General features: G+C 36.9%; 1 protein-coding gene and 1 long non-coding RNA gene across 3 annotated transcripts in view; one reads left to right on the top strand and one right to left on the bottom strand.

Annotated features, from left to right (window-relative positions):
* Positions 1-21430, bottom strand: part of LOC108732663 (mucin-2) — an 88643-nt gene that overhangs the window by 43731 nt on the left and 23482 nt on the right. The gene's annotated exons all lie outside the window — the stretch shown is intronic.
* The window catches only part of LOC108732662, a 233703-nt gene continuing 212411 nt past the window's right edge, over positions 139-21430 (top strand). Inside the window, exon 1 of the long non-coding RNA XR_003231562.1 lies at positions 139-411. This is a non-coding gene — a long non-coding RNA (uncharacterized LOC108732662). The remainder of the gene's footprint in view (positions 412-21430) is intronic.

The following is a 21430-nucleotide window of genomic DNA, read 5'->3' as shown; positions in this document are numbered from 1 at the left end:
ATTTTAAAAAACATCAACCGCTTTTAAAATAAATGCCGTATGCACACAGTTTGGTTAATAGATTTCATTTAATCTGTTAACGAAAACAACCGAATCTCTAGCAAAAAGTTGTAAACCGAGCAGGCCTCGGTGATTATCGTCATAAATAAGAGATGATAATCGCCAATGCGATACATATTTAGATCGAGAAAGTGACGAGTCGTGATATATTGTCGGTATCGTTTAGTGTCGTGTTAGCTATTTCTATAAATTATTGTACTAATATGACTTTAAAAAAAAATGTTAATCGTTTGTGATTTAATTAGGATGACTTTTTACATAAATAACTGCTGCTGTAAATCGTGAATTACATCCTTAAATTATCCAGCAGGAGTCTGCAGAAATTCTCGGCACATTTTGAGACCTGTTAATGTAAGTCGCTTTATTTTTTTCATTCTTATGTGCATATTTGTGAGATGATTGAAACATACTCAAGGAGCTTTTATAAAATATTGATACGGATGCAATATATTGACTAAAAATGTTTGGTCACTTATTAGCGCTACTCTCTTATCAGAGTTTTACATATTATACAATTTAGTTACAATATTGCCAAATAAAATATATTTTATTTATTCTCTTGTATAATGTTGCAGAAAATTTTTAATAAATTGAAATTGTTATTTCGAAATTATACGTAAAAATGCTAATAAAATTAATTGATATTTACTCAATGTACCTAAGTGAATATTGCGCAATAGGTTTACAATTTAACGAAAAGAAGGTAGGTTTGGGTGTTTTTTGAAGAAGCTATTTGTAGGTTTGGGTGGATATTGAAGGAGTTTTTTTAGGTTCTGGTATATATTCAAGGTTAGTAATTTTTTGGTAGTTTTGACTATTTTTCGCCTTAATTTCAAGTGTTTTTCTTAATTAACTAACAAACACATAAAAACTAATTGTAAATCTGAACATTAGTACATGAATATCGAAAAATGTCCGCTTTGAATTTTTTTATAAAAGGAGAGGAATGAAATATTGCTGCAATGGTTATTGTGCCATACATGTTGAAAGGTAGGTAAAATATAATGGGCATACACACATGATTTACCCATTCAAAACGCTCTAACCAACGCGATCGTTTGCGGTAAACGAAGTTGACTGTAATTAACGCAGAACAAAAACAAGATCGCAGTTAAAATCATTTTATAGTCTTGGTTTTGCACTTCGCATTAGGTATAACATTACCGTCCATTAGTTAAAGAAAGGATTATTAGTATCGGAAGATGGCAATTTCCCGGAAGGTACGTTTTATTTTCATCGACTATTTTAATCCAGAAATGCGATATTTGATAAGCCGGTTTCTAATTGTGATAGAAGAATGCAGAATTTTAAAAAATTCAATTCGTAAAAGGGTAAAATGTAACTATTTTGCAAATCTTCTATATACGAGCGTGGATTGATAAGTTTCCGGCCTAACCAAGAGATGACGCCACTAGGCCTACCTTGAGGTGACATTCTATAGTACCATCCTTGGATAGCTTGTAGCTATAGTTTCAGCCCGATCTCCTTGCTAGTGTAGGTTTGACAGCACGCTGAACAAGACGCCTCTGTGGTTTTCGTAAAAATGGAAAAGCAGGAAAATCGTGCTGTCATCAAATACTTTTATTTGAAGGGGTTAACGCCGAAGGAAATTAAAAAAGAGATGGACTCAACACTGGGGACATCCTCCCCGTCATATTCAACCGTTAAGCAGTGGGTTTCCGAGTTTAAAAAGGGTCGTGTGAGCACCTCTGATGGGCCTCGCTCAGGACGCCCCGTTGAGGTCACAACTCCAGATATGATCGAAAAAATTCATCAAATAGTGCTGGGAGACCGCAGATTGAAAGTGCGTGAGATAGCTGAGACCTGTAAGATGTCATATGAACGTGTGCAACATATTTTGCACCAACATTTGCATATGGAAAAGCTCTGTGCAAGATGGGTGCCGCGTTTGCTAACAGTCGACCAAAAATTGATTCGAAAAAACATTTCTACCGCAAATTTGTCATTGTATAAGCGTAATCCAAGCGAATTTTTGCGTCGATTCGTAACCGTTGACGAAACGTGGGTCCACCACTACACTCCTGAAACCAAAGAACAGTCTAAACAGTGGATTGGACCAGGGGAACCAACTCCAAAGAAGGCAAAAACAATTTTTTCGGCGAACAAGGTTATGGCTACTGTTTTTTGGGATGCAAGAGGTATTATATACATTGATTACCTTGCAAAGGGTAATACTATCACTGGTCAATACTACGCAGACTTATTGCAACGTTTGAGCCACGAGGTGAAAATTAAACGACCTCATCTGGCGAAGAAAAAAATCTTGTTTCATCACGATAACGCACCAGCGCACACGTCAATCGTTGCGACGGCTAAAATCAACGATCTAAAGTTTGAATTGATGCCGCACCCTCCTTACTCTCCAGACCTAGCCCCGAGTGACTATTTTCTGTTCCCTAATCTCAAAAAATGGCTTGGCGGTAAGAGATTTGCGGACAATGAAGAAGTAATCGAAGCTGTAAATGGTTATTTTGAGGAGCTTGACGAATCAGTCTATAGAGATGGCATTAATAGACTGGAACACCGCTATGAGAAATGTATCAGCCTTGGAGGAGATTATGTTGAGAAATGAAAAAAAAAAATTTTTAAAAACCTTGTTTTTCTTGGTCAGGCCGGAAACTTATCAATCCACCCTCGTATATAAAAGAAAGTCGTCTTAGTTACACCATTTATAACTCAAGAACGGCTGAACCGATTTGGCTGAAAATTGGAGGGGAGGTAGTTTACAACCGGGAGCAACTGACATGGAATGACAAAACGTAAATGACAGCTAAACGAAAAATTTATAAATAAAATCATCAGTCTAGCCGTTCATTTGTTAAAAATAGTATAACAAAACGCAACTGACAGCTAAACGTAATGTTGTCTATGGTTTAATATGGTGTTTTATTTATAGTCAGATTTACCTGAAACTTGGCTGTATTGCTTTTTCATATAAAATTAGTGACATGCATACCTATTTCAACATTTTACAAAATTCTACCTCTTGAGGAAGCTGAAAGGGGTTTGCAAAGATTGCATGTTTGTTTTTGGTCCGATTTACTTGAAACTGGTTAAAAAATTCATTCTCTCTTGGAGGGGATGAGTGGTGAAGAAGAGTTGCAATGTTTAAATGGAACATATACTATTTGTCGTCAGATTTACTTCAAACTTCGTTTTAATGGTCTCTCATTTAATATCTGAAACATCTATCTCGACATTTTAAAAAGGGGAAAGGTGTTGCAATTTTTATTTGGGACATACTTTATTTGTAGTTGAATTTACTTGAAACTTGGTATATCTGTTGTTTGATATTATTAATCACATGAAAAGAGGTTGCAACATTTCCACGGGGTATATTTTATTTGTACTTGGATTTACTCGAAAGTTGCTCATTGTTGAAATTAAGCAAATACGTGTTTTGGCAATTTCTACAAATCAACCCTTAAGGATGAAATGTTGTTGCTACGTTTGTATTTGAAATCTAAGATGACGACATTACATAAAATTAAAACGTTGTAAGGGTGAATTGGGAGTTATAAGGTTTTATGGAGAAACAATACTAATTTCTGCGAGCGAATCCGCGGGGAAAAGCTAGTTATTATATAAAAACTAGTATTCCCAAAAGAAGGTTCTTTAGGGGTTGAGACAGAAGCGAACCTTGACAAAAGCGGAACCAAAAATTTCTAACCTTAAATTCATCTTCAGGTATGCAAATAGGATTGGACAAAAGCGAAGCTATTATCAGTATGAATTTTCACTGCGGTCGATCGTAAGGTTCTGGTAGGAAAAGACAACACGAACGAAGTAAGCCTTGTCGTGATCATGTGATTTCTTTAGTTTACAGGAATGTAAAAAAAAAGAAGTTCAAGTTGGGCTATTATATACATTGCAGTAGGCCAGATTTTACTTTCTTGCTGCTTTCCTACATTAAATGGCTGTACAATCCTTCATGGTGCAGGTTTTTAATCACGCACGCGTGATCCGTTCGACCGATCATCCCGCACTCTTTTTTATTAAATAATGAGTGCTGAGACCTTTATTTCAAAATATGTACTCGAGATAAAAATGTTCAGTCTCTGAGTCTCTGAAAACGAGACTCGAGTCTCCGTCTCTCATCGAGTCGCTCTGGTGTCGCCAAGAGAGACTGTCAAAAAACTGTTTACCGTCTCTGAACGAGAGACTCTAGTCGCTCGTAGTGGGATCCTCATTTCGTATCCAGTCTCTAAACGAGAGTCGAATCTCTGAACGAGAGACTCGAATCTCTCAATAAGTGGTGTCTCGATAGACATGGTTAAAACACAGATCCCAGTCTTTCTACGAGAGACTCGAATCTCTGAACGAGAGACTCGAATCTCTCAATAAGTGGTGTCTCGATAGACATGGTTAAAATTTTCTAAGTTCGACATATTTTAGAGATCTCAGCCTTGAATTAACAATTTTATCGTTCGAGTCTCTCATACAGAGACTGTGAGACATCCATAAAGATGTGAAAGACTGTGAGAGACGTTCTCAGAGACGCTGAAAGACTCTGAGAGACTGGAGGGAGAATTTTTGCCCAAGGTACTTATACCTATAGGTATATACCTGTACAAAAGGAAATACAAATTCCGTTTGGGGGAAGCAATGACCAAAAGATCTAGTAGAAAAATTGTGAATTTCACTACTAGCAACTCAGTGTTTTGACTACCCCTGAAATTAATCATTGAAATAACTAAATAAATTTTATTATTTTTATTTGAAATATTAATTTAAGAGGGAATGAAATCTACTGTAACAATGTACTTATATCATATTGTATTTGTATGTCTAGTTAGATGTCTTCGTGAGTGACGATAAGTAATGCAACCTCGCGAGCTATAAAAGTTATTCCCACGTTTGATATTCTCCATGTACATACTTGTATACATACGTGTGTGTGTCGGCACTTGTGTATGTGTACGTGGCATCGACGGGGGGTAGGCGTACGGGGCTTGGACGTTAACCTTCATTTTTTCTTTTAATTTTTGCTTTCGATTTCTACGATTCGTACATGAGACGAATTGTTAAAAAGGAGTCCGTGCGAAATTATTCAACAACGATAGACAATTTACAATCGATACTTTTTATTGGTTTAAATGCCTGACTAGAAGTTAATACAAGAGCTGGGAAATTATTCGACTAATCATTTATTTACTGTTAGAATAATCGATTAATCGCAAATAATTAATACAGAATTTCAATTAATTAATCGTTATTATCAATTAATTATTTTTTCGGTTAACCAATTTTTTTTTTATTTTTACAATGCTATTGTTTTTTTAGCTGGCGCTGGGCGTGAATTGAGAATTTACGATAATAACTAGGCAACTACCTTAATGAAAAATGTAACCAGTGACGGTTGTGGAACGACTGATAAAGCAAATATCAAAGCTTACTAGTACGCTGCTACACATAATAATTCCAACCAGTCTTAGGACTGACAATTTTATGATGATGATGATGTTTTTTATGTAGTAATTCCGTTTTTAGGGTCCCATAGTCAACAGGGAAGTATTTTAATGTATATTGCAACGCTGTTTGTTTTTTATATGATATTTCCGTTATTAGGGTTCCAAGATTATTAAGTGTAGCAACCCGAGATAAAAATGTTCAGTCTCTCAGAGTCTCTGAAAGCGAGACTCGAGCCTCCGTCTCTCATCGAGTCTCTCTGGTGTTGCTGAGAGAGACTGTCAAGAGACTATCAAAAAAACTATTTTGCGTCTCTGAACGAGAGACTCGAATCGCTCATAGAGAGATCCTCATTTCGTATCCAGTCTCTGAACGAGAGCCTCGAATCATTGAACGAGAGATTCGAAACTTTCAATAAGTGGTGTCTCGATAGACATGGTTAAAATTTCCTAAGTTTAACATATTTCAGAGATCCCAGTCTTTCTACGAGAGACTCTCAATTTTTCAGTTTTATTCATTCAGTCTCTCTGAGAGAATCGAATCTCTGAATTAACAATTTTATCGTTCGAGTCTCTCATACAGAGACTGTGAGAGATCCATAAAAACACCTAGGCAATAACTGAGAGACTCTGAGAGACAGTCTCAGAGACGCTGAAAGACTCTGAGAGACTGGAGAGAGACTGAAAATTTTTGTTTAGGGAACGTACTAGTAAGCTTTGATATTTACTGTATCAGTGGTTCCACAACCGTCACTGGTTACATTTTTCATTGATATAGTCGTTTAGTTATTATCGTAATTTTTATATATTACGTTGTCAATTCTCGCCCAGGGCCGGCTTCGGATTTTAACTTCGTCTAGTTTTGCCCCTTAACCACGCTGTTTTACTTATCATGCGATTCCCTATTGCACATGGTTTCCATCCTCCAATGTTTGCTAGTATTTGTACGAATTTCTCTCTACCATCACGTTATACTTTTTATAAGATGCGGTCCTTTGATGACTGTATGTAATAGAATATCCCCAAGTTCGGTTCTCAATCGTCATTTGTGTATAATACTCATCTAACTGTAAATATGTCGGTCGAGTGACACAGTTCAATTCAGGAAATCTACGGATGATTATTCACAGAAAATAGAGTTATTCTCCGCTCTAATGAATGACCGCTTGTTAGAAGCAACTGGCCATAAGTGATATTCATTAATCTCTGGGACGATGAGGCGTAACGTGCATGGATGTACGTACATACACCATAGGTATGCACCATAGCCATAACGAAAGGTACCAAGACGAGACTGGGAAGCAAAAGAATAAAACGAAAAGAGAAAAAAAAAAGGGAAGCCTCACGGCAACTTGTAGTTATATGGAAAGGTACACTACACTAGCTCACTACTACACCGTTGGTTGGTACATATAGTTAGTTAGTTACTTGTAGCTCTTTACAACTGCACATTTCCCATGGTTACAGTCGTGCCGTCATTTCATTGTACCGAGCCGTTTTATCATTCTGCCGTAATGCATTTATGCAGAGAGGATCATTTGAATCAAAAATAACAGACAAATACTGACGTTGTAACCACGATCTTCCGGTGCTCTCGGTTAGACATTATTAGAACAGTTAAAACAAAACGGTATCACTCGAAACAGAAACAACCGCATACCTCGATCATGCCATATTAGAAATACAACAGTAACATCGTATATAGTTAGTTACATTTACAATCCCACATATATATATATACATATAGATAAATGTTGTACAACTACTTTAAACTACTTTTTTGTAACGAATTACTTGTCTTGTCTTGTACATATCGTATATTTATGCAGACCATAAACTTGTAAATCGAATATAATAAATTGAAATGCAATATGCACCTCCTACCCTAACTAAGAATGCTATTGACACAATAATACCAAACTTAGGTGCAGGTTCATCGTAATAAAATGTCGAAAAAAATATTTTACCCGTTTTTAATACCCGTTGCGGCTTATTAGCCCGCTTTACTCTATCTATGTGTGTATATTCATCGGTGCCGTACCGGTGAATAAGAAGCTATTCACCGGTACCATACCGGTGACTAAGAAGCTATTCAACGGTATCGTGCCGGTGATTAATGAGCTATTTACCGATAAAAAAACTCTTCGCCGGTACAATTTTCGATTGTAAATGACTGAATTGCCGTAGAAATAGTAGAATTTATTAGGTAACATGTAATAATCTCAATTTCGACATGTGTCTTTATATATTTTTTCAAGTTTCTTGATTATTACAATTAAATTTGTAATATCAACTAAAATACCTAATAGTAAATTTATTTCTGCTGGGATTTTATTTTTACAAATTCGGGTCCAAATTGTAATTTTTATTATTTTTGCTTACGAAGCAACGGGCTAGTGGGATAAATTATTAATATCGCTTTAATATTTAAGTAAATTTTCCTTTTTCATTTTCTCCGTGTACCANACAGGGATGCTCATGCTATGACGCTATTCACTGGTACTCTACCAGTGACTAAGAAGCTAGAAAGAATGCTTTATCGGTGCTGTAATATGCATTGACTTTGAATTGGAAGATTAAATTCATGCTTCATTTATTTTAAATAATTAAATTAAAATTTTAATTTAGTTTAAATAAGTATTGTGGAAAACTACTGTACTATAAGTTCGAAAATCGTTTAAAGTGGGACGCACATTATATCTCTATGCACCACGCTCATTAGTCTTATAGTCTCATAAACCATGTAAGATGATATTCTATTTATAACTTAAAGTGCTAATCAACGTTTGGGTTTCTTAGGCATCGGTACTGGTACCGGTACCGGTAGCACTGAATAGCTTGTTGGTCACCAGTACGGTACCGGTAGATAGCTTCATCCATAATCTATATTGTATTGTTATTTTAAAATTATATGACCTATCAGAGGTAGAAACAGGAGTTAAGAGGAGTAGAGGCAGACTTACATTAGATTACTGTTCGCAAATAGTTAAGGATATGGAATGTTTTAGTTTTAGGAAAATGCGATGATTAGCTCAGGATAGGAAAGAGTGGAGGTGGGTGTCCACAAGCAGTTTTAGGGCTGACGTTATGATGATTATGGTATGCAGAAGGGTCCAATCTGCTTAAATGGTCTAAAAAACGGCAATCAGCAATCAATCCAAGCACGCAGTTTAAAACTTTGTACAGCGGGTAAATCTTTATCAAGCGATTTCTCGTTTCAATATCATCGCTAATCTGAATTCAAAGTATACACATTTTATTGAAATACTGTTTCAAAGGCTTTCCTATTCATAGAAATCGTTTATCCATTCCAAGAACTGAAACTAGCCGATATGGAGGGAATCCAGATTTTACCGTTTCGTATCGTACAAGTACGATGTAAAAATGTACAAATTATACGTGACACATCACTTTTACATACCAAACGTACCTACACACTTATACAATTATACGTAACATATTTCGCGTACATGTGTATTGTAGCAGGTAGTTACGCGTTGCAAAGTAAAAACAAACTGATTTAAAGATCGAATGAATAACGGAACAGATCGAGTCGTTCGTTTGCGTCTTTCCTTCGTCCGCACTCTAAATATGGTCAAAATGGCCACTTAATAGTCAATTTGCCGCTGTTTAGGATTTTAAATATTGTCGATCGCAATCCCGTATACACGCTCCAATTATCCCACGAACGACGGACGTCTTATTATTGGTAGGTATGATGATGATAAATCGATGGGACACGATCGATGGCAGACCGCAGATCTAACAGTCAGTATTGCTATTGCTTCTTCATTTACAATTCGATAAAATTTTCGATTGATACTGACACAAGCACATTAATTAATTGGGTAATTTTTTACATTAGTTGACATTGGAATTGAGACATGAAGTTTAGTCAGGTAGGTAGTACTCACCAAGTAAAGTAGTGTGGTAGTATTTACTAGAATTTTGTTTATTATTTGTTTAAAAATCAATGTGAGTGAGATACAGGCCCTTAAAGTTTTCTTAATCAGAGGAAATTCCGGTAGGTACGGCCCCGGCTTCAGCCTTCCGTCAGCTGTTCCCGCCAAACATCGTTTGTCCTAAAATATATCTTCCTAACATTATTCTAATGTCTCAGCCCGCCTTCGGCGGGCAGGGGCATTAAACAAACTCCAGTCTATCATACATCTACCTAACTAAACAATGACGTCATCAATGCATATTTGGCGAGAACAGCTGACGAAGGGCTGCAGCCAGGGCCGTACCAATCGGAATTTCCTCCGATTAAGAAAACTTTAGGAGCCTGTATCTCAAGCCACATTGGTTTCCGCACGGAATTAATGCTACCACACGATTCTACTTGGTGAGTACTACCTACCTGACTAAACTTTATGTCTCAATTCCAATGTCAACTAATGTAAAAAATGACCATTAATTGAGATTCCTATTATCACCGTCAATATTTTTACCGTGAATACATGTTACACTGGAGGGTACGGCGAATTCTGTGCATCGTAGCAGATTGAGATGATCGTTAAGGCTCTAGAAGTTTAGTGCCTATCTATTAGTATCGATCTTGAATATTGATGAATTGTTAACTTTTGTGAACAAAAGGTAGCGAGAACAAACAGAAACGAAGTTCGAAGGACAAGTTTTCAGGAGGATTGCAAATAAAGACTAGACGAATTTTGCAATAATCATGAAAAATAAGTGACTTTAAATAGTACTAATTCTTTTTATAAACCTCCTGAATCCTTTGAGTGCTTTTTAGTAGGTAATATATATAAATTTTTTCGCTAGATCTAGTCAGAAATAAGATTCCAAATAGTTGTTTTTAATTTTTTTCTACAAATCTATTTTTTAATCAAATGCAGAGGTTAGAACAGGAAGTGAACGCCGAATCTCGTTTTCAATATATTTTTTATTTTATTTACAGTGTAAACTCTATATACCGACACTTAAGGGACTGAACATTTTTCGGCGTTATAAAGAGTGGTCGTTAAATGGAGAGAAATAAAAAATATTATTTTACTATTCTATAATAATATGCATTTACCAATATAGTACACATTTTGCACACGAACATTATTATTCATACATTGCGTATAGCCTGTTATCTTCGTCTGATGTTTTTTGCTGCTCCAATATTTTAATTGTATTTTGTTACGTATCTTACTCATATCTTGAGATACTGCTGGATCAATTTGATTATATAAAAAGTATTTTTTTAATAGTTTCGCTGCATCAAGTGCTTGTTTGATGCTTGGTGGAGGGACAGGATCGTCTTCTTCAACAACGTACACAGCTGCAGTTCTTATCTATTTCGGCAACTTAGAAAGTACTGCTCAATGATTTATAATGCCGCATTGTTGTCGTTAAATAGAGTGAGCGTGACGCTATATAGAGTGTAATATTGTATAGAAAACAATGTAAATCAACCAAAGTCAAGCAATTTCGACGTTTAAGGAGTTTGTCGTTAAATCGAGTGACGTTATAAAGAGTTTGCACTGTACTTGCAAAAAGCATGTTGCATGTTTGGCATGAAAAATAGGAATTTCAGGGCGGCCCCTGGGGCAGAACTGTATGAGGTCCACATGAGTCAGAGTGGCTAACCTTGTTGGGATAACTGGGAAGCTGTCTGTCTCTTTCTACAATTTTAGTTGGGGTTATGTCTATACTGGCTTGTATGAGATGCTGCCTCTAGGAGCATATCCTTAAAGATTAAAGCTAAATGGAAGGTATTTTTTGTAAAAGTGATGGTAATTTATCCGCTAGGTTCCTGAAAAGAGTTTAATCGAAATAGCTAAAGGTAATAGCGATGCAAATAACAATTTTCAGTCGAAGGTAGGTAACGCTGCACACTGCACCGTCGACTTATTATTGCTATTACCGGGAGAACTTGTTTAACAATCAACAGGATATATTAATAATGCAAAATCGTTTATGGCGCGGAATTTGCATACGCGTATGAATTAGACGTCGTTAGTGCTCTAATTGCGAGAGTTTCCACTCTTGCTTCTTATCATAATATAAAACGTTAACGTGCCGGCTATTAATAGAACTGCAAAAAGACACTCTCGCGCATAATACCCGGTGTGAGAATAGATTCACCGTAATGTGCCGTGATTATTATTAGAGAAATAGGCGCATAAGGAAATTGCAACAATTCTCGTCCCTTTTTTGTTTTTGGTACATGCACACATCTAGTCGAACTACGCAATGTTTAGAACGAATGCAGTAAAATTAACTGGTAGAAGATTAATTTAAATTGGATACATTTCCATGTTAAATTATGCACTAGAAAATTTAGTTCAATTAAAATTAGATGCATAATATGTCTGCATCATTCAATCCTGGATGGCTTCCTGGGCATTTCGGGATACATTTAAATTGCTGTATTGGAAGCGGTACTGATAAAACAGTGCTGTATGAAAATAAAAAATCGGTTGTCTGTAAAGACGGTTTACTGACGATGGTTGAACGCGACAACGTCATATGAAAATACTGATGGAATGGTTTCATTTTTCAAAAGAAAATTTTAATTTTATTTGTTTGATAGATATTTTGTATGGATATAGAGAAGGAGGTAAATGGAAATGTATTATTGTATAGCAGCTGTCCACGCGGACGCATCGCTCACTCAAGTAGGAGAGAGACAGATGTCGAACGCTGCCGAACGCGGAGGCCGATTGTGCCTTTTTGTTGCTCGTTCCGAGCTCTCGCTTGCACTTCAAGCCATAAATGGAACGCCTCAGAGCGAGGTAACGCCGCATGAGTCATGTTTCTTCGTGCGTGCAGCCGGCTCCATCGAATTATAAGACGTTGTCACGTCAATAAAAATAAAACAAAAATATTGGTATGCAAGAGAAGAAAAAGTAAGGAAAGAGCGAATATAAAAACAGGAGCATTAGAAGAAGTGACTGATTTTAGGTATCTAGGAAGTCAGAAAAGTCAGGACGGAAGGAGTAGTAGGGATAGAAAGCAGAGCATAACGGAGAGCCGTGTCGCCTTCAATAAAAAGAAGTCATTTTTATGCTCACGAATGGTTAATTTAGAAATTGGGAAAAGGTTGTTAAGGGTGTATATTTGGAGCGCGGCGCTGTAGGGTTGCGAAACATGGAGAGTGGGTGCGGCGGAAAAGACAAGGTTAGAAGCTTTTGATATGAGGTGTTACTGGCGAATGATGAGGATACCGTGGATAGAGAAGATTAGAAATGAAGAGGTATTATAAAGAATAGGAGAACAGAGGACTCTATGGAAGTCAATAAGAAATAGGCGAAATAAGTTAGTAGGACGCCTCAGGCTAGACCTTCATGCTTCAGAGGATGTTGGTTGTTCTAGTTTTAGGGAAATGCGAATATTAGCTCAGGATGGGAAAGAGAGGAAGTGCGTGTCCAACCAGTCTCAGGACTGACGAGCTTATGATGATAATGATTGGCAGTGGATCAACCCAGTATTTCAATATTTGCTAAGGGGTTAATATTTGCTAAGAGAAAGTCCTACTGGTTTGAGACATTGTCGAAAAATTAAAATATTGTTTTTCCCTAATTTTAAATTGTGAATATCTGCAATTACCTAATGTACGATACCTAGTTGGAAGAGGAAAAACAACAAAAAGTAATAATCTCAAGACTGTGACTTATTTGTAACTTATTCAAAAATAACCGTATCCGTATATTCATTTATTTCCATCGTATCTACCCTACAGTTATGCAACAAAATGAAGTGTTATTGCTTTGCCAAAAGGTCGTCCGTTTTGACAAATGTGCAATTGAATGAATTTTCCATATAGTAAAATTACGCGGTCGGTTGTCATTCGGGTAAACACGTTAGTTGCACTAAATATATGAATTAGAGAAAAAGCACATATCCGCCAAGAGATGTGATGCTTTAGTAGAATGAAGATTCGGGCTATAGGGCCGTGGTCTAAGTGAACCATTCCGTCCAGACGTTTCGTCAGCTACTGCGGCTGACATCTTCAGTGGTAGTGCTACGTTGACAACGTGAACGTAGATTGTATCTCGACAGCGACTGTCGCTGACATCGAGATACGAGCTAGTGGTGGAAACAGGGATCTGACTTGCTTCAAAGGGCTTAATTGATATTTTTAAACAGAAGGACCATCCTAAAACACCTAACCTAACCTAACCAAACCGTGTAAGTTAAGTCTTCCCCTCATATATAGTCTAATTTTTAAACCAGTGGTTGTCGATAACCCGGACCCTTACCAAAGTGTTCTTCTTTCCCTCTAAGTATCACATCCCTTGGTGGAGGAGAGTCCAAATACTAAACTTCTGTCTATAGTTAATTTCACAAATAATCTTAATTCTATTTTGACAATATTCTTTCGGTTAGTTATGCTATCAACAGCCCAGGGAATTGGTTGAATACGCAAACATATGTCTACTCTTTTATCTTTTTCAAATTTCTACACTAAATTAAAAGCAACTCGATTTTGCACTATTCATCATTTTAAGTCTATCGCGTCTTTTCTATCCTCATTTATCCGACTTCTAGTTTTCCGTCACTAATTATTATAATAGGTCTTAGTATAGTACATACAGTACATTGTGAAAACAAAGTATAACCTTTCTAATTCATATTTAGCAAAATTTTTTGTTGAAAACAGAAGTAAAAGATTTCATTTTGCAAGTATAGCAGTAAATTTTTCTCGGAAAATGAAATAATTTTATTTATATTATGTAACACTAAAAATTTGTAAAATTTAAATTTCAATTAACCAATGATTTGCACTTTTCACTTCCAATGGTTCGTATTAGTGAAGTTGACATTAGATTTGTTTAAATTTTCATATTTACCGAAGGCACAACTTTGAATAAATAACAGCGAAGACCCAGTCAACAGTCTCTTCTCCACCCAAGACTGCATTTGCTGCCGGTAAATCACGAAAAGTCTCTTTTATTATTTCCTTTTATGCGAAGGGAAGTGTAATTATTATCGCTGGTTGCTGAGAAGTGACGAGAAAAACTCGAGATACGCACGATTCAGAATTTTAATGAGCTATTGCGTGCGTGCATTTTAATGAGGAAAACTGACTGACGATACTATGTATGTATCTACACATGTCCCTGTATGTGTCGGTGCGTGTTTGTGTAGGTATATTTGCACATACAAGTTAGTAGAGGTGCAATGATGTGCATCGTATACCAAACGTTATGTTGCTTCTCTAAAAAAGGTGGAGGAGCCGGATTTTGCTACATGCTGCCGAATACAACGTTTGTCGTGGTTTTCATAACCAGCGAGTTTTAATTGAAGTCCACGTACATATAGTTAACTAAATATTTAATTAATTTTGCAATATTTATATTATGAAAGTCTCAAAAGATCGGAAACAGTCACTTAAAATTCGTAATCCTAAAATGTAGCATCGTGCTACAGATGGCGTTTACTGCGCCATTTGTGGTATTTTCTAAAACGCACTGTTAAGACAGCATTTAAAAGTTGGTCTCTGTTCTGTCGGAGCTGCCTGCGGCGCGCTGATGAGATCCAAAAAGATTGAAATCGCGATCCGTGTCTGGCAGTTTCGACGGAATACAGACCACTTCGAATTATTTTATTCGATTAAGCTAACGTGCCTATCACTGATACTGATGTATTCCGGTTCACAATGCAATCTTAATTACCAGTTTTCATTAGGTAGGTTATTTGTTATACTTATTAAATTATTATTGCTAGTGTTTGTTATTTTTTTACTCTGATAGAATTACGCGGCACTGTCGAGTACTCGGCGTTATTATCCGGTATCCTGCCGGATTCAAAACGGGTATTCAGCTAATCTCTAATCTAAACGCATGGCAGCGTCAGCCAAATCCGGAAAAGAGAAATAAGTGCGATATTAGCAGTGTGTATTTTACATTAACCATTTTGAGCTGCTGTCAATCCCCATTACTCAACAACTGTTACAAATATCAACTTGCAATATTATTAAGGCCCTTTCGACGCCACGCGTGGACATTTTCAGGAGTTCTTAAGGGTAGTATGTCGAAGTCATACAACTAATGGAAAGAAGATTATTTGTAAAAAAAAACTGTTGGTGTTTGCATTACATTATTTATTTTCGTTTATCGGTTGTGTTGATCTCTGAAAATCACAATTACAAATTTAATTACCTACTGTTAGAAAAATACACGTCATTTTGTTAGTAGATATAGCACAGTGTAACCGTAATCGTTCGTTCATATTGAAAAAAATTCAGCCTCGGTTTTGAGAAGACACGAAATATTTTACTTTAATTAATCACGATTGATAGTTATAAATCGATTTCGGCTAATTTTCGCGCCGGTAATGACGATTCTTTTCGGAGTAACTGCTACATCAACGGTACGTTTGGCCATACACTTTATGGAAGTTAATAGGAGATTTCGCGGTCAAGTGAATCCGTGGTCAGTGACCATGTCGACGTTGTTCTTGCGACTGGTTTAGATTGATTGAATCCCCAGTGGAATAGGAAAACGAATTTTATAATCAGTATGTACTACGAACGTAATGAATGTTGTTTCAGTTTAATTTTAATATTTTTAGAGATAGATTTGCTTATCATTATTCAACCAATTTTAATTTGTTATATTGGAAATTTTCATAATTTCAAATGCATACAAGGTAGTCAAATATCTGTTGAATGTTCTTTTGCAAACAATAATAGGCTAATTTGGTCCCAATGGTCAGGTTCTGCGAAGCGAAGACCTTCGGTCGGCAACCACCTTTGTTAATTTTATTATCGATGCTCTGCAATTATATGCAGGTTACAGGAATTTCATAGCTCGAGGCAGAGTTATATCTTGTTGGGTTTTCCCCATATTGGCATCTGGTCATATTCTTTTTTTGTTACATATCAGTTATTGGTGGTGGCATCAGAACAATTTTTGATTTTGTCACATAATTTAGAATGAGTTACGTTTTGTCCTTTCATAGTTAATAATCCATTTGTAAATAAAGCTCCGTTAAAACCAACATTTTGAGAAAATACTGCTCGTGATTTTACGATATGAATTAGCGATTTTCACGAGACGCATTTACTTATCCAGAACAAGAATTTGCGATTAAAAGCCATGATTATTTATCCACGAAAGCGATTATGAACGTGCATACATCTGTGAAATGTATTTAAGTGATTTTTAAAGTTGGTATATCAATAACTGCTTTAAAATAGTCACGCATTTGCTAGATGTGCATCCACAGAAGTTCTTAACGCTAAAGGCCACTGATAGGCCCCAGTACGATAACAAAAGGTGCTTTGGGAGTCAGCGGTATAGGTTGCAGAAACAGGAGCTATGGGGGTAGAGTCAGACCAAGATTAGATTACTTGTTGCGTGCAATGTAAGGGGCTCTAGTTTTTAAGAAATTCGAAGATTGACTCAATATAGAAAGAAGTGGAGGTAGATACCAACATCACTGAAGATGTTATGATGATAATGATGATGACGATAAGAGAAAATTGTCCAAAGGAACCTACCTAGATGGTCATCGTGATTTGTTAGATAAACAACAACAGCTTATGTAACTATTGAAATTCGTCCAATGTGAGAACGCACTAATGAAGGCAATTTTTTTATAATTTCTACTGCATACTATCCCTAGACAAACATTTTCAGTCTGTCTCCAGTCTCTCAGAGTGTTTCAGCGTCTCTGAGACCGTCTCTCACAGTCTCTTAGTTATTGCCTAGGTGTTCTTATGGATCTCTCACAGTCTCTTATGAGAGACTCGAACGATTATCGATTCGAGTCTCTCACATAGAGACTGAATGAATAAAACTAAAAAATTGAGAGACTCGAGTCTCGTAGAAAGGCTGGGATCTCTGAAATATGTTGAACTAAAAATTTTAACCATGTCCATCGAGACACCACTTATTGATAGATTCGAGTCTCTCGTTCAGAGACTGGATACGAAATGAGGCGCTCTATGAGCGACTCGAGTCTCTCGAGACGCTAAACAGTTTTTTTGACAGTCTCTCTCAGCGACACCAGAGAGACTCGATGAGAGACGGAGACTCGAGTCTCGCTTTCAGAGACTGAACATTTTTATCTCGGGGTGTAATTGTGAATTTTTTAAAATGATATAAAATAACGAGTTAGTTCCTATCGAAAGAGGACTTTTGTTATAGTGAACTTTCAACCTCGTAGTTCTAAAAAATTGAATATTATTGACGATTGAAAAGAGGGAACTAACCAACTATATAGGTCTAAAACATCTCCGTGTATTGAATAGTGCGTAGTAAGGTTCGTGTCGTTCATCAATCGCGTCGTGTAATAATAATCGGATGTCGACCTACGGGTGCATGCTGCATACCCGGTTCTTATACCTCTGTGTAATATGCGGCCAGTAATTTGCATCGTTGCACTTGCACCGGTGCTCGGCAACCTGTTGCATACTTACCTTACTTACTGCCTACCGTCCGTCCGCGTCCGTGCGTCAGCCCGTTCGTTGGCGGCGCCAATTTATGTTTTGCGTGCCATGTCAATCCGAATTTCCCTTCGTGTAACGTTAGCGGTCGTTAATAGTAATAACAAAGCTGTACGCCGACACCTTATGTACCAAGATACAGGGTGATCGCGCGACTAACTCGTCGTGGCACGCATTATGCGTCCTTCTTAGAGCTTATGAACTTGACATTAACTTTACATGGATTTTAAGAAATATCCTTTAATACAGTATGCGGACGTCGTCCATCAATTATGTGAGGCTAAAAGTGGGAACAAGGATATCTCCAAGGGGAAGGGGGGGGGGGGCGCGTTAAATATTTAGAGAAGAATCTCACGTAATTAGTGGAGTTCTTATCTATATCCTTAAATCCTTATCAAAAGCATTATTGAGCTTACCATGTTAATGGCAAATTATATCTTTCTTTTATTATGACAGGTGTCAAATATAAAAGGTCACTCTGTATTTACAGATATGCGATGCGGGTACGTCATCATTGTCATGGTACTATTTACCATATATGCATGTATTTAAGTATAATAGGCACTTAGGGTTCGTTTATCAGTAAATGAGTCTGCGGTGTAAGAATTGCGTGGAATTGGTGTCGTGCGAAAGTCATTCCCATGTAGTTTCATGATCAACTATCGTAAGTTCTCTCATATGCATCATCGTCATAGGTTCGTCAGTCCAACGACTGTTGGAGCACGTACATCCACTCCTTACTATGATCAACCACATCTTCGCATTTCCCAAAAGCAAATACTATTTCCGAAAAGTAATTCAATCTAAGTTCATCTTCTGGGATTGTTTCTGCTTCTAGTGTGTTTATTATCGTGATTAGAAGGTATTCTACTATCTTATCTGTCCTCTTCCTTAATTACTTGTATAGGGCCTTTTGTTCTCATATTTTTTACAACACCTCCTCATTTCTAACTTTTCGTATCCATGCGTTGCTTATTTAATAATTAAGCATGTCGCCTCAATAAATTCCGAATTTGTTCAAAAATGCAAGCATATAATTGCAATATTATACTACTAAAGTCAGTTGGTTATTAGCAGGGGCCTTGGAAAGTGGAACGTGGAGCAAAGCAATTTGCATTTTTGATTTAATACACTATGGACTTGTGGATGTTTATCTACTTTAGGGTGTTTCATTCCCACCAGTCAGTAATGCTGGTGGGCGGGCAGTCCCTCCTGACTACGCCGGAAGGTAGGACGGAAGGCCCTCTTCAGCTTGCTTTCAGGAATCGTGGGAATAAGTGGATGGTGGTTCAGGTGAGAAAGATGAGACGGACGAAATGAAGACAGAAGAGAATGAAAGATTATCTGTAAAATATTACTGCCCCAGCATTTGCCTAAGTGATCCAAGGAAACCACAGAAAAACTTGGACCAAGGCAGACGGACCCGGAATCGAACCGGCATCCTCCCGAATGCTAAGCAATGGTCTAAACCTCTAGGTCATACCGCTCGGTTCAATTTAATATGGTTACGTTTCAATACTTTAATGAATTCATATTTAGAGTAAGTAGTTCTTGAACCGCCAGATGTCATATCTTCATCTAACAGGTCCCAATTGTTATTTTATTGTTAGCCATACCATTTACAAAAGGATAGCACTGTTGTAAATTCGGATCCTTTCGAAACGTACTGCCTCTGCTTTGGTTTACTTCCCCTTTTTGTAGATGGGTTACTTACTGCACCATCTACTGAGCCATACCATGCCGCAGTCGACGCGTCATACCACCGTCGTTGGCCGATTGTGTATGTGCCGCGTCGTCGTCGTACGTCGTTGTTGTTGCTGCTAAGATAGATCGAATCGTGACCGTAAAACGCGAGCCGCAAAAAAGGATAAAAAAAGGTTCGCGGCAGGCTTCGTTCGGTCCCTGATGAACGACGTCGACACAGAGGTAGCGGCGCGACGAGTTTATATATTAGCGGGCGAATGTCAATTCCACCCCGTCTTTGGACGTCTATAGATCAATGAATAATGTCATCATCATCACAAGGTCGTCAGTTGAACACGCACCTCCACTCTTTTCTATCCTGAGCTAATCTACGCATTTACTTAAAACTAGAACAACCCGCATCCTTAACGAACAGTAATCTAATGTAGGTCTACCTCTACCCTTCCCAACCTTCGTTTCTGGCTCTAATATGTCTCTGACTAGAAAAGGTGTCCTACTAATCTATCTCGCCTATTTCTTATTGAATCCCATAGAGTCTCTGTTCTCCTGTTCTTTCTAATACCTTTTCATTTCTAACCTTCTCTATCCACGGTATCCTCATCATTCGCCGATAACAACACATTTTGAACACTTCTAACCTTTAAATAATAATAATAATAACGGGATAGTAAAAAAAATGATTCACAGCTATGCTTTATTGATGCACGAGGGTCAGTTTAAAAAGGCGAAGTTTGCTTAACTGGATGGAATGAGAACCTTTTCACTGTACTGTTGCGCTTATCTTGTTAACCTCTATTCTTTCCCCACTTATCCACAAGTAGGTGAGTGATTTTATACTGCAAAATGTGTCGAAAAAGCTATTAAAAAGGCTTATTTAATTCAAAAATTTAGTACTGACTGTGCTCCCCTAAATTGGCCTAAGGATATTGTAATTACTGTGTGTTGTTTTCGTGATTTTTGCTCATTTCGTAGTAATAATTACTACCGTTCGCACAGTATTGATGGCAGAATCAACAAGTTACATTCATTCATTGTAATTATGGCTTTATTTTAATTGGATGCGACTGTAGATTGGGCTTTATTAATTCGGTACTCGGGGTCTCGGTTAAAATTGTACATGGATTATCTCTAGTACATATGTGTATATTAATCATAAGTCATAATCATTATCTGAGAAGAGTTAGAACATCTAGCTTACCGATTATTTTAAACTCGGAGGCACCCATAAATGAAAATTTTGATTAATATAATTAGGTATGAAATTCTTCAAATGACGCGGTAATCGCTAAATGTAGCATTGTACTACGGCGCCATATGTAGGATTTCATAAAACGCGCTGTGTTAAGGCAACAGGTAGAGTTGGTTGTTGTGTTCTGTCGAAGCTGTCTGCAACGTGCTGATGAGATCCAGCAAGATCGAAATCGCGATCCGCGTCTGGAATTTCTTTGTTTTATAATTAGGTATAGTAATTAATTTCCAATGGTTGCTATTTTAGTCATATTAAAAAAGGAATAATTAAAAAACTATTTATCCATAAAATCAACAGATAACCAAGTTTATTAAACAATCAGTCAATAGTTTGAGGTTAAGTAAGTTAAGACCTTACAATGATCAATGATTATTCCTTTTGGCAGGACGAAAACAGTTGGGCTAATTACTTTACAAATTATGTATATTCTTCTTAGGGTTTTTGATCCTTCTGATGGAACCGAGAGTCCTACAGAAATTTTTGTTAAATTTTAAGCTTTCGGCGCAAAAGTTTTTGTATTTGCTATTATTTATTGTATTTTGACTCTAATTCTTCAATTTTAACGTTTTTCGACTGAATACAAAA

Source organism: Agrilus planipennis, unplaced genomic scaffold, assembly GCF_000699045.2.
Source record: "Agrilus planipennis isolate EAB-ADULT unplaced genomic scaffold, Apla_2.0 scaffold56, whole genome shotgun sequence".
NCBI classification, from domain to species: Eukaryota; Metazoa; Arthropoda; class Insecta; order Coleoptera; family Buprestidae; genus Agrilus; species Agrilus planipennis.
This window is presented reverse-complemented; position numbering and strand designations above follow the sequence as displayed.